At 44.5% G+C, this 12975-nt stretch overlaps 1 protein-coding gene across 13 annotated transcripts in view; it reads left to right on the plus strand.

The window, feature by feature from the left end:
- Nucleotides 1-12975, plus strand: part of LOC139763203 (1-phosphatidylinositol 4,5-bisphosphate phosphodiesterase delta-4-like) — a 152831-nt gene that overhangs the window by 85695 nt on the left and 54161 nt on the right. The window lies entirely within an intron of this gene.

A 12975-nucleotide genomic window follows, 5' to 3' on the forward strand; every position in this document is an offset into this window, starting at 1 on the left:
GGGGTGGTGACTCATGACCTCATCGCCATAATGAGTTTCGTCGGGTCTGTCCCTCGCCGCATGTGACGGTGTTCCGCTGAAGTACACACACACACACACACACACACACACACACACACACACACACACGCTCACCCTTATCTGTGACGTCTTGTCATTAGTGCCCTCGTCGACCAAGTCTTCAGTGAAGTACCTGTGTTCGCCTCTCTTGGCTGCGCGGCATGGACGTCGCGAGAGACCTCACAGGTGTCCACGGACACATGATGCAGATTGACATTGAGAATGATCTTGTGAGTGACGGCCTGGGCAACAACGTCGCCTCACGACCGATCCGGTCCGGCCACACGTCGCCTTAATTGCCTTGTATCACCGCTGGAAGTTGTACTCACAACATGTATGATCCACTGGCCAGGTGGCACACACACCCCTCCTCCCCGCACGGGGCTCTGGATGACGCACACTAGTCAGCTGGCACTCCCATGTGGCACTGTGGGGGTGGCGGCGGCGGCGAGCTCACTGGCCTTCCTGTGTGGCACTGGGGGGGACTTCTCGGGCCTCCCGTGTTGTACTGGGTGAGTCACGAGTCAGCTGGCACTCCCTTGTGCCGCTGTGGGGAACTTGGTATGGCCCTCCCGTGGTGGGCAGTAGGTCATATCTGTACTGGTTGGTTAGGTGGGTTGGGTAAGGGAAGGGCTGGGCTGGACAGGGGAAGGTGCAGATGTATTGTGTAGGTTTGGCTGGACACTTAGTGGCCAAACCAAGTGATCCCGTGTCCCAGTGTGGGATGTGCCTCCGCTATTCCCTTCCCGTCCACACCAGCTGGGCCCACCACCGCCTCACTGCATTAGTCGAGGCGCTCTTTGTATTGAGCTTCCCCCTAAAAAAATTTAAACTGATGAATCTAGTTAGAGTTTTCCTCGGAACGTTTTAGTCAACGTGAATGCCCTTGAAATCGTTCTTTACGATCGGGATTCTCACGAAACGTTTTTTCAAGAATATCGTAAATTGCCAGACACAGCTGTGCCTTTAGTCGTCTCTTCCTGGGAGCACCTAGTCCTATAGGCCTTGCTTAAGATCGTGTGATGAAGTTAGTAGAGGTTTGTTAGAGCGCCGTGTTCTGTTGAACGCTTTCCCCAGACTGGTACGGAAGGCCGTGTTAACCTTCAGCTTTGGTTTACCTTATACAACGTTTTGTCTCACCTTGCTGGGTTTACCGTGCATGACGCAATGCCTCGGTTAAGATGCAGCCTTTGTTTTCATGTTATATATATATATATATATATATATATATATATATATATATATATATATATATATATATATATATATTCCTATGAGTCCACGGCGAAAATTAAACACGGTAAGTTGCCAAGTGCACTTTCGTGTAATAATCACATCATCAGGGGAGACACAAGAGAGAAATATAAATCAGTTGATATACATCGAAGAGACGAAGCTAAGACGCCATCGTGAATGGACGAAAAGGAGCACGGTCTCCTTGAGGGCATTCTTGTTCCGAAGGAGTCTATTATTATTTTTTCTCCAGCTCTGGCGTGGAGTAGAGCAGCCACAAGCCCAACAAAGAGCCCATTAAAAGACATCCTGGCGTTGTATGTTCATAATGTATTGTATAGAGGAGAGAGAAAGATAGAAAGATATACATACGTACATACACATAATATAGTTCAAGGTTGTAGCATTAAATACTCCACAGATATCGAAAACAAGGTTGTAGCATTAAATACTTCACAGATGTCGAAAATACTGTTTATTTAGATATAGGCGGAGTTCATTTTGAATTTCCGCTGCACTTGGAAAGTGTTGATGTAGAATAACGTTTGCTTTACAGTTTTACATGGTCATTTTTTTTTTATTTACGTAAACAGTAGACCCTGATTGTATGGGCGATATGTAGAGATATGACTTTAGATGCTGAAAATAAGTATATATATATATATATATATATATATATATATATATATATATATATATATATATGTATGTATTTTTTTTTTTTATTAGGATCATATTGTATGGACACAGTATTTGGAGATGATGCCCGGCGAAGCTTGTTGTTCAGTCCCGTAATGGTAGCTCGTGTTATGAGTACCGGGTAGGGATGACAACCCTGGTGTTGATCACACGACGGATACGTGTTGTTTGTCTTGTCACGGCCGTCACTCGGTGTGACTTGCGGGAGGGGGACTTCTCATGGTGTATGGTTGTATGTGTGGGTGCGCGCGCGTGTGTATATGCGCGCGCTCCTGGTGGTGGTTTTGCTCTGTGTGAGGCACTGATGCTATTGTGTGTATGGTGCTACTTGTCTTTAAGGTGGATACGTTATGTGCTTTTTGTGGTGATAACTGTCTGCGGAGTGGTTATGGTGTGTGGGAGGTGGAGGGGCGCTGTGGGTGTTGTGTTTCGTCCGGGAGGTGAGCGTGTAGACTGGCGCGATGTTGATGTTGTCTCTGTTTTGGTGGTGATGTTGGGTATGTTGGCAGTGAGGGTGAATCCCCTTGGTGTGATGGTAGTGAGGATGTGGTGTTGGTCTGCGTGGAGGTTTGGATGCTGGTGGTGTTATTGTCTGCGCGGCTCGTCCATTCGTAGGTGCATGTGGAGGGATAAGGTTGTGTTGGGGTTTGTTGGGATGTGGCAGTGAGTGTCGGAGGCAGTGCTCTTGTCTCGTTACAGAAAGACGAAAGGTTGGAAAGGTGTGCTTATGATATGATATGATATATATATATATATATATATATATATATATATATATATATATATATATATATATATATATATATATATATATAATCACTCCCATTCACCAAAACTCTGAACTATTCTGGGCATGACGTGCGTACGACACGCACATAAACACTCGTTCTCAACGCCAAAAACATCAACACCAAGGCAACAAACATATTAAGCTCGGAACACTTAGTGGCACCAGATTTGGGCACGGCTTAGAGCCCTTAAGTCTCCTCTACAAACAACATCACCTACACCACGAAACAAAGATTCTCCCAGTACAACCCCCGCCTTTTTATGCACTGCACTCGGTTCTTTTCAACAACATTCTATCACAAACTACTCCATGACCAACTATTACCCCCAAGTAGAAGTGAAAAACTTGTCTTACTTCACACTTCAGAAAACCCCTTCCCCCATCAAACACAGAAATAACAAAAGATGTACATACGAAACAACACGACGAGTGCGGAACAATTCCTCCCCCAACCTGATCTTAAACACCACCCCACCAGAGATATAGTCCCATCAGAAACTACACTCCCTAGACACATAAGAGTTACTATTTCCCGACTGCGCTCTGGACACTCCCCATCTGTCCATCATGCCGCGCACCTTTTCAGCGTGTCACAAGACCCCTTATGCCCTCACCTACCATAATGAAGTGTTTGAGCGCACATTGGTCAGTTGATCTGCACTCTTCCCCAATAGTCACACACACACACACACACACACACACACACACACACACACACACACACACAATATCATGCATGACATTATATGACTTGCGGTCCAGCCGGTAGACGTGGACGGCTTCCTGAGCGCTGCAGGAGACCCACAGAAGGGGATTCCTGGAGGCAGGAGGGGAAGGTGAAATATACATATCTTTTCCCATGCTTCGCTTGTGGTGTTTAGTGACGACGTCCTTTGGCGCTGTTGTCACGAAGAGGCTACGATGGCGGTACTGATGTTCGTCGGAAGTTGTGTGTAGGTGAAGATGGCATTGGTGGCGGCGGGCGGTGGCAGGGTAAGTGGTGGTTTCCGTAGTCTTGAGGTTATTAGGAAGTGTTGTCATCATGGGGCAGTGTTCCGGATGTGCCGTCCCCACACACTTTTTTTTTTTTTCAAGGTGGAGGCTCCAGCCACGGACAAAAAGTACACGTCAGGGTCTTAATTGAAATACCGAGAGGTTGATGAAAGGGGGAAAAAGGAGAGACGAGGGGAAAGTGTTTACGAACTTTGGAGGAAGTGAAAAAAAAAAAAAACCCATCTTTGAAAATGTGCTGACTCTTTGTTCGTACCGTTCGTTTCACAAAGTTTATTGTCAGAGAAGAAAACGGACGTGGGCCATTATCAGTTCGACATTTTAGTATTATGAGTTGTACATGTCTTCACGTTTGTGGGTGTTGATTAGCGATGTTCCATATGCATTGTCTCCTGAACTTAACGAACTGATGGATGTATTTTTAAAGCTCTGCTATTGATCATATGTCCTCTCTTAATCTGAACCTATGTTCAGTACAGTACATTCGTGAGTGTACTACTCGGCTGTACACTTTTCCTCAACAAAACACATCGTACATCTCTGTCCGGGTCCTTCCATCCAGTTTCCCCTCCCCGCTCCCAGCCGGAGGGACGCGCTGAGAGGTGTGGGTGTCGTGATGTCGTCAGCGGGTCAGCTGGGAGGGGCAGGTGTCCTGAGCAAGGGCCGCGCCAGCCAAACAAGGGTTGGGTGAGTGGGTGGGTGGGTTAGACGTGAGGGGGTAGTGGGGGTTTGGTCTGAGGTCGACAGCCAGGAGCGGATGTGTGGGCAGCTTTTCCCTCGCCGGTCTGTGCTTCCTCTAGTGTCTAGCGTGTCTGTCTCGTTCTACCCTCGCACTGCTCCTCGTTGGTGCTCACTGACACACACACACACACACACACACACACACTTGTGCTGGTGTCTCACTCACTCTCTCGTGTGCGCTTGCGCCTCTCGGATCAACCAACGTAAGTCTTCCGTTGCCGTCGTCTTCCTGCTCTCTCTCTCGTGTGTGTGTGTGTGTGTGTGTGTGTGTGTGTGTGTGTGTGTGTGTAGGGCCTTGTGGGAATGCATGACCCAGAAATGTCGGAAGGTGGAGGTCATGGCGCCGAGCACGGCCTACTCGCCTCGGCACTGCGTGTGTGCCAGGTGATCATCACACGACACTTCTTCCTGAAGCCCAATAGATTATCAGCTTAACTCCGCAGTCTCTCTCTCTCTCTCTCTCTCTCTCTCTCTCTCTCTCTCTCTCTCTCTCTCTCTCTCTCTCTCTCTATCTCTCTCTCTCTCTCTCTCTCTCTCTCTCTCTCTCTCTCTCTCTCTCTCTCTGACCTAAGCTATTGTACTACTTTTTAAAACGTATTGAGTTTTTTTTTCACTTACCCCATTCCCTTTAGCCAATGATATACTAGTTTTAAAGTATTCATTTACACGTCTCTGCATCATTTCTCTGATATGTTTGTTTGCTTGATATAGTGTAATCTCGGGTTGCTCTTATCTTTTTATCTCAGGAAGAACTTTTCACTGTCGATAGCCGTACTTGTACAGACACTTGAAGGTAATGATTGAATATCTCCTTTCTCTCTTCTCTTCCACGATGATATATTTCATTTTTGTTTGTTCTAGCCTAATGTACGCATGTATGTGCACGCACGAGTATGTGAACGTATATCTTGAGTCAGTCAGTGTACAGGAGGATTCGCGTGCGGACGTGCCAATACAGATATGTTTATACCCAAATTTAAGCCTTCACTTCCGTTTAGGCCAGGAGTTGGATATACCAACGCCAGTGTTGCCACGCAGGTGTTGTCTTGAGTGCAATCCCAGCTTGGCCTTAATTACTCCTCACCGAGTCGAAATAAACCATAGCCAGTGTACACATTAGAGTGTTCCCTGTACAGTTGCCGTTGACCTGTTCGCCAAGTGCCATTCTCCTCCTCGAGTCGTGGGATATTCTCTTCCCCCCTCCGTCGCACAGTGTTCGTAAGTCTTGCCTCCGTGCAATCAGTCGAAAACTGTGGGAAGGACTGCTTGACGAGGCATTTTGGAGGACTGCCAGAGTTACTTGGAGGACTGCCAGAGTTACTTGGAGGGCTGCCAGAGAAGTTTCAAGACTTGAGGTGGTGGAGTTACTGGGGAAGGCTTCTCAGAAGAATTGACTTACCAGACCGCCACAGGAGTTACTTAGAAAATTGCTGAACGCCGCGACTTGAAAGACTGCCAAGGCGAATTGCTTGGGATGTGATGTTAAGGATGATACATAGAAGGTTTTCATGGGTACATCCATGACTGTGTGAGCTGATCATGTATTAGTCTGGGCTTATTTTTATTGTATTTCATTCAAGGTCTGGCTCAGACTGTGGAGGACTCGTGTACAGTACTAGATCTAGATCCTTGGACTATATATATATATATATATATATATATATATATATATATATATATATATATCATACCTGGTCGCATTAGCCAGGTAGCATGTAAGAACAGACGTCTGAAAACAAATCTTCCTTTACTCTTACGGTCGGGCCTTCTTTTTTCTCTCTCTCCCCAGCCAACGTATGACTAGTAAGATGCTGGGCATTCCCACTGCCGTGCCAGTGTGAATGGTTAAGATATGAAAGCTGTGCTGGAATTTTGGGTACCTGACAGTCGTATTCAATGAGGACACAGCCATTTGAGGAAATAATAAGCACCGTTTAGAGCTAGGATTTTCAGCCTTCTTTTTTTTTTGTTGTTATTAATGAGCACTTTACTGAAAGCGGGTTGTTGTTGTTTTTTTTTCCCGACACACAATGAAAAATGAATAGATTCGTTACCGTCATCAATGCTTTACCGCGTAACAGATATAAATATGTGATTGTACGCTATAAATAATGCAGTTTTTCTGCTGATCGTGTTATTGTTAATCAAGGCGTTCAGAACCGTTTGAAGCATTTAATCTAAAACGCCTGATGTTTGAAAATAGAAAATCTTGTATTATTGATCATTTTTAGTGTGAATCTTGGCTGTGAACAACATTCATAAATTTCTTGATCCATATCTTCACAGAGGGCTACTCAAAGCCATGATTTCACATACTCTGTAGTCAGTCTTGCTTGCTTGTTGTGTTTGATGATACTCGTTAAGGGAGACGCACTTTCTCCTTGTGTATTTCGATCCAGACATTGCAAGAACTTTTACTTTCTCGCGCTTTCAAAAGTACATCCCAGAAAGTAAACATGTCTTAATGGTGAGGTGGGTGCCTCCATGTCCCATGACGACCTGAAATCAATGTGTTAACTTAGATTAAGATCTTTTGGTTAGGGATGCGCTGTCTTATTCTCTCGAGCGCATTCGTGTTCGCATGCACCAGTTTTAAGAACCCCGAGCTAAGAGGAGGAAGCTAAGCCAGGAGGAAGAGCTGTGTGCATTCCTAAGAGAATTTCCTTTGGAAAGAACACTGATTAGGAGCATTCAGAAAAACACGATCTTTTTTTTTTTTAGCATTCATTCGTATGGACGTAAAACTTTCTTTCTGTATATGGATAAGTGAAAATAAATGAGAGCGGTATATACGCGAATAATTTGTGCTGTAAAATGCGATAGGAATCGTGAGATCATAATGATAGAGGAATGTGAAGGGGTCGGCAAGTCCTTAGAACAATGTATGATTATAATTCGCTGTCAAGATGGCTCTCAGACTCACTTGAAAGGTGTGGGAGTTACTTAAAAAAAAGGAGGGGGCGGCGGCTCGGGCAGTGGAGGAGTTCTTAAAGAGCCTTAAAAAACACGACCTATTTAATTGCATGTCAGAGATACTTAACCTTTTGAGTGCGACGGTACAGCCCTTGAGGTATGATGGCCTTGCCTCCGAGCTAACCCTTAAAGGGTTTGGTCAGATGCCGCCAGAGACTTTCGGCCAAGAGTCTTCTCATGTTCAAGGGTGGCTCAAAAAAAAATTTGTCATTATTAACAGAAAGCCTATCATTTCCTTACAGATTGGCGAATGATTTGAGACTTTATTTATTTTTTACGGTGAATTAAACACTGCCATGTATTTAAAAGACTTTGTATATAGTATTTCAAGGACTTCTTTTCGTCTACGTACAAGGCAGGAAGAGGTACTTAAGATTAGACCTAATCTACTCTGAAGGCTGAGTTCCACCGATATCTTGGTTCTTATCGCTGGATTAGACTAGTGGGTGTCGGAGGATCAGTGAGTCCACGTCGGTTTCCGTTCATTTATCGCTGCTCGTTGGTTTAATTGGCTGTTTCCGTTCTCTCCTTTTGAATTAAACTCATTGTTAGCCGATTAGATTAGTCTCGTCATGGACCTTCGCGTGTTTGTATTTGTATGTGTCATGTACAAAGGCTGCCTGCACGCTTGGAAATTGGTGTACGTACCTTGAGGCACTGGGAACGTGCACGAAATAGTTTTGGGGTCTTCGCCTAACAGGATTTAATTTATTTCAGAGCCGCCGTGTTCGTAGTCTGGTTTGATATATATATATATATATATATATATATATATATATATATATATATATATATATATATATATATATATATATATATCCCGTTGATGTTCTACCCGGTCTAGTTATTTTACACGCGTTGTTATTTATATCAAGATGTTTAAGGTATTTAGTATATTTTATGTTTCCTTATGAGACCTGATGTCTCCTAAAGTTGGAATATGATTGAAGGTAGTTAGTGAAGCAAATTCGAGTGTGGGTTTACGTCCACCACCCCATCCTTTCCAGTTCTTTTTTGCCACCGGATCCCTTTCACGATGAGAATATTTTGCTGTTATTATGAAATTAATTTAGATTCAACGAAAGCAGCTCCTCTGTACCAGCCCCTTCCCTCCCTCTTTTTTTTCCTTTCCGTCCCTCACGTTGCTTTCTTTCCCTCCCCTATCCCACTCTCCCAGTCACTATCCATCTGCTCTGCCCTCGCCATTCCCTACCTTTCCCACTTCCCATCCCTGCTTCTCTCCCTCGCCTGTGTGTGCTGGTCGTATGTTTCTTTTGCCCGGTTAAGATGTTCCACACTGATTATACAGTTCTAATGTTACTGTGGGGGGGGGGGTGACACTAGGGGTAAAAAGTTGAACTAGTGGAGTGGAGGGGAGAAGGAGGAAAGGGGAGGGGGAGTGGTGCAGGTGGAAACCGAGGGCGAGATGAGAGGCTGGAGTGAGAGATGCTTTGAGTTGTGAGGAGGGGTTGGGTCCCCGAACGTGCAGGAGAGGGTCGGGGGGGGGGGGGGTAGGACGGATAGGAGCGATGTGGTTTGCGAAGCGCGCTATCTGTGGTCTGAATCAGGGCGTGTGGAGTGGTCAAGGGGGAGGGGGGGGGAACACGGAGAGGTCTGTGGGGCTTGGCTTTAGATGGAAGGGGCTTTTTGGTTGGGTTGCATGTATACATGAGAGCTTGACAGGATGGGAGCAAATAAGGCCTTTCATCGTGTGTCCCTGGCTTCACGTCGCTCTGTGGGAAACATCGAAGAGTGTGTGTGGATATATATATATATATATATATATATATATATATATATATATATATATACCAAGAACAAGTGCTCAGATGATCTTCCTTTATGGTCATTTGTTTTGCAGATTTTGATGTTAATGAGACATCCAAATATTCCGTTCGGTAGCACCAAGCGTATTACATCATACCAGAATCTTAGATAGGAAAAAAAAAACTCATGAAAGTTTGAAGCTTATTATTAGCATACCCCCGTAAATCGTGTTCTGTAAAATTAGGTCTTGTCAGAGTTAACATTTTTTCCACCGAAGTTTTTAAGCAAATTAATTAAGCCAACATTATTTCAGTGAGAGAGAGAGAGAGAGAGAGAGAGAGAGAGAGAGAGAGAGAGAGAGAGAGAGAGAGAGAGAGAGAGAGACTTCAGTCAAGAACCGAAAGAAAACATCCATATATTTCATAGGAAATTCTGCCCAATGGCGTTATTGTAGAAGTTTGTTTCCCGTAACTATGTTGACCTTGGTATGTGGCGGGGTTCTTCCGTCCGTCAGCAGAAACAAGCACTTGTCTTACGCGCCAGTTGGTCGGTCATGCGAATTTCACGTATCGCTTCACTCTTGATATGTACTGCGGGGGCAAGATCATGCTACGGGGTTGATCCCTCGGGTGTCTTACGGCCGGACTAGTTGACCTGACTTGATGTTCAGGTCAGAAGAGAGAGAGAGAGAGAGGGACCAGGTCATCCATACCCAGGGGTAGTACCGTCGTGGCCTAAGTGGAAACTTTACGACCTTATTATGACGGAACAGAATTGGAATTTCCATGTCGGCGAGTCTAATTATGATTATTATAGATACTTTTACTTCAGAACGCGTCATGTTTACTGGGGACGAGTAGGAAATTTTATATTACCTATTAGTCGAGGTGTAGCGACGTGGCACATTGATTTTCGTAGTGGGTTAAGCTCACATGACTCGAGAGGTGTTGGTGTGGCCATGTCAGGCCACTAGTGTCCGAGCGAGGCTGTGGTGGAGCGGTGTGTCGGCCAACCATGGGAGCAGCGGCGGAGAGAGGATCAATCACTGTCACCTCACCATGATAACATGACTTCGTCTGTCTGTCTGTCTCCTCCTTTTCATCTCGCTCAGCTCATCAGACCGGTTCTGCCTTTTTTTTTTCCACCTGTTCCTAGAGCTGTTACCTCTGTGCTCTCTCTGTTTGTCCAAGAACCCGTCACTTAAAACAGTTACATATCCCCGTTTTCTTCATTATGTATCCTCCACCCTTTTCACCCGCACCGATGATAAAATTTTGCTGCTTTTGAACACATTGTTTAAGCAAGAAATAGAATATAGATTCTGTCGGGAAGCGATAAGAAGAGAAGTCACCCAAGGTCGTAGGCTCTGCCTCTCTCTGCAAGTGTAATTTATTGCATTATGTATTTTGCATGATCTTATTTATCCGTAAGGGCATATATACAAACCTCACCCGAAATGTATATATATATATATATATATATATATATATATATATATATATATATATATATATATTATATTAATTTTTTATACTGCATCGCCGATTTCCACGTAAGAGAGGTAGCGCCAGGAACAGGCGAAGAAAGGCCGCACCCTCTAACTGTCATGTGTAATGCACCGAAACCATAGCTTCCTATCCACATTCAAGCTTCGCAGACCTTTTCTGGTTCACCTCAGACGATTCACATGTCGTGGTTCACTTCATTGACAGCTCGTCGACCCCAGTATACCACATCGTTCCAATTCACTTTGTCCCGAGTACGCCTTTCACCCTCTTGAATGTTCAGGCCCCGATCGCTCAAAATCTTTTTCACTCCATCCTTCCATCTCCAGTTTGGTCTCCCTGTTCTCCTTGTTCCCTCCGCTTCTGACACACACCTTTTTTGTCAACCTTTCCTCACTCATTCTCTCCACATGTCTAAATCATTTCAGCATACTCTCTTCAGCTCACTGCCACATTTTTTTTTTTTTTTTAATCCACCTTTCTCTTACTTTCATTACTTACCCGATTAAACCACCTCTTGCCACATTTTGCCCTCAAACATTTCATTTCCATCACATCCACGCTCCTCCGCACAACCTTATTTATAGCCCATTCCTCGCGTCCAAATGATATTTTGGGGCTACTCTACCCTCACATGCCAGTTTTTCCCTCCCAGATAACGTTCTCTCAACTCTATCTTCACTTCTCCCAGAACCCCCCCCCCTCTCTCTCTCTCTCTCTCTCTCTCTCTCTCTCTCTCTCTCTCTCTCTCTCTCTCTCTCTCTCTCTCTCTCTCTCTCCCCCCCATCCCACTCCACCTACGCACTGTATGACTCCCACGGCCTCCGAGAGGGGGTGTATGAGTACATCCTACCCGGGCCCAGGGATCCAAAAGGGGGCCCGAGTATTTCTGTTTGTATATATTTATATTTATCACGGAGGGAGTATAGGAGCAAAAGGCCTCAAATGCAGAAAATCAACAGAGCGAAGGCTCCATTCCATCCCTCTCTCATCATCCATACCCTTTTTGGCTTTACAGCTCATGGCATAAAACCGTAGTGAATAAAAAGCAGGATGACTAATGGAGAAGGGAAGGGGACCCGAAAGAAACTTTGTGTCCTCTGATAAAATTCCTCCCAGAGGCCCCGTCCACTTCCATGGTTCCATTCTCTGCCACGTCCAATCTCGGGTACACGGAGCACTTCACTTCCTCCAAGTTTTCGCCATTCAAACTGACTACCCAACTGACGTGTTCCTCATCCCTATTGAACCTAATATCCTTTTTCTTCTTCACATTTACTCTCAACTGTTTTTGCTGTCGTTCTCTAAATTAAAACTGGACAAAGGAAAAAAAAAAAAGTATGGCCATTGAGAATGACAGATTCTATTTCCCGGAGGATCGCCCAGTGGTATCTGTGCTGTTTTCCGTCATCGCCAGTCTGCTTTGGCCAAAGACCAGTTCTAAGCTTTCTTGTCTGTTGCCACAAAGAGGACAGAAAAATAGATTGATGCACTACACGAAAATCTGTGTTTGCTGGTCACGCATATCTTGAAAGTTATAACGGAATGTTAGTACCCGTATACCTGAATGAAAAAAAAAGATCGTGAAATTTCATTATATCCGAACAGCAACATAGATTTCCTCATTTCTTTTTTCTGTACTGTTACGCGTACTAACGTCTTCACAGGGAACATCCGCAGAGTTGCCTGTGTTTCCTGGGAAATAAAGATTAGCACAAATTACAGTTACATGATACCATGGGTGACATGTACACCTAAAGCTGTATGCACATGCAATATTGGATCTTGGCGTAAATGTGTACGAATTCTTGTGAAGCAAGCTGGGTTTATCACTAAAAACTCGTATTTAATGATTGTTTTTATCGCGATCTTGGAGGGGTTGAAATTTTTTGAAGGAAATGAAGTGAAACTGGCACAGCATCGGAAATAAATATCGGTGTGACTATGCCTTAACCACTGGGCAAAATGCAGAAATGTTTTTAAAAAATATTATATTCACTGTTTTCCGTTGTGCATCTGGATTGCTCTAATTAGATTAAAATAAAGGTTTTTATGGTCATGAAATGCATAAACTGCATTGATATCATACAAGTAGACGGTGAAGATATTTCTGTATGAGTTATTCTGCCCTAAGTCGTAAGGCCCAACAGCATAGAAATTGAAACTGTTGTGTGTCGAGCCTCAGAATACCCATGC

Source organism: Panulirus ornatus, chromosome 46, assembly GCF_036320965.1.
Source record: "Panulirus ornatus isolate Po-2019 chromosome 46, ASM3632096v1, whole genome shotgun sequence".
In the NCBI taxonomy this organism is placed as follows: Eukaryota; Metazoa; Arthropoda; class Malacostraca; order Decapoda; family Palinuridae; genus Panulirus; species Panulirus ornatus.